Raw genomic sequence first — 1,855 nt, 5'->3', positions numbered from 1 at the left:
AGTCAGACACGACTGAGCGATTGTCACTCTCTATACATATACATTGGGCTTCCCAGATAGTTCAGTGGTAGAGAATATGCTTGCCAATGCAAGAGATGCAGGTTCAGCCCCTGGGTCGGGAAGATCCCTTGGAGGAGAAAATGGCGACCCACTCTAGTATTGTTGCCTGGGAAATCCCACGGACAGAAGAGCCTGGTGAGCTACAGTCCATAGGGTCACAAAGAGACACGACTGAAGTGACTGAGCACGCACATACTTCTATTTGAATACGTTTCAGTCATAAATACTATAGTATTCAGGTTGTTGAATCTATGGATGCAGAACAGTATATAAGAAGGAACCATATAGAGTGAGGGCCATTTATAAGTTAGACTCAGATTTTCAACTGTGTGGAGGGTTGTTCAACAACTCTCTCATTGTTCAAGGGTAAACTGTACATTGTGATTCAGCTTCTCCTTCTACCAGATCTTGCCTTTCTCACATTCTTACAGGCAAACTTCCCAAGAACACTGTCTAGCAACTTTTCTGTTAAAAACTCACATGTTCAGGAAACGTGAGCTAAGATAGTACCAATACAAATCCCAGAACTTCCATTTCATTAAAATATGTTATTGTTTAAATTAAAAAAAAAATTTGTGGGGCTTATGACATAGGTAGATGTAGATTGTTTCACAATAAAAGTAAAAAGTAGATGTGGGAATAATGGTAATATTCCTTTTATACTGAAGAGATATAATATTACTTGAAGAAAGACTGATAAGATGCATATTGCAAATCCTAGAGCTTCTACTGTATAAACTTAAAAATTATAGCTAAGCTAGTAAGATAAGACCATGGTAGAGAAAGAATAATGAAAATATTTAAATAGTCAGAATTCAGAGACAAATAACAAAAAATATGGCACACTCTTTTCCTTGGTGCTGCCTGTGGAGGTGGTAGTCATTTCTTTGGCATCATGGCCACCCTCAGACCTCTCATGAAGTCAAAGATTACCACAAAGAGGAGTGAGAAGTCCATTCAGTGCCAGTTAGACTGATTATGTCAGAATTAAATGGAATTGGCAGAAACCCCGTGGAATCGGCAGTAAGGCGCACAGAAGATTCAGGGGCCAGATCTTGATGCCCAGCTGTTGGAGAAACAAGAAGACAAAGCACGTGCTGTCCAGGGGCTTCTGGCAGTTCCTCATCCACAGCGTCAAGGAACTTGAAACACTGCTGATGTGCAACACACATTACTGTGCTGTGATTGCTCACATCGTCTCCTCCAAGAAACTCAGAGCCATTGTGGAAAGAGCAGCCTGGCTGGCCATCAGAGTCACCAATCCCAGTGCCAGTCTGCACAGCAAAGAAAATGAATAGACAGCTTGTGTGCACATTATATTTGTGTTAAAATCATAAAACTAAATATATATATATATATATGGGATAAATTGAAAACAAATAGCCAGATCATACTTTAAAACAGCCATATAAATTATTAGATTAATTATAAATGTGCTAAACTTTTCAAATAAATGGCAAAGGATATTACACTGCATTTTAAAACTAAATCCAATTGTATGTTGTCTAGAGAAAATAAATTTTAAATATGAAGTTGCAGATTGTCTGAGAGAAGGATGGAAAAATATACAGCGAAGTCCTCAAAACCAGGAGTATTAATAAAGATGAAAAGGAGCATTTCATAAAAAAGTGTGAGCTCAACATGAAAATATAATAATTCTTAAGCTCTAATAATAGAGATTCATAAACTTATGAAGCAAATATTGAAAAAGTCTATAAACAAAATTAGGCAAATCCACAATTATGGTTGAAATTTCTGCAGAAAATTACAAGGATACAAAAGACTTGAATAAATT

The 1,855-nt window shown here is 37.0% G+C and overlaps 1 pseudogene; it reads left to right on the top strand.

Annotated features, from left to right (window-relative positions):
• Positions 1-955: 955 nt before the first annotated feature.
• Positions 956-1,358, top strand: LOC102272073 (large ribosomal subunit protein eL32-like; annotated as a pseudogene).
• Positions 1,359-1,855: the final 497 nt, after the last annotated feature.

Source organism: Bos mutus, chromosome 7 (genome assembly GCF_027580195.1).
Source record: "Bos mutus isolate GX-2022 chromosome 7, NWIPB_WYAK_1.1, whole genome shotgun sequence".
Classification (NCBI taxonomy): domain Eukaryota; kingdom Metazoa; phylum Chordata; class Mammalia; order Artiodactyla; family Bovidae; genus Bos; species Bos mutus.
The sequence above is the reverse complement of the archived record's forward strand: the minus strand, read 5'-3'. Positions and strand labels throughout refer to the sequence as shown.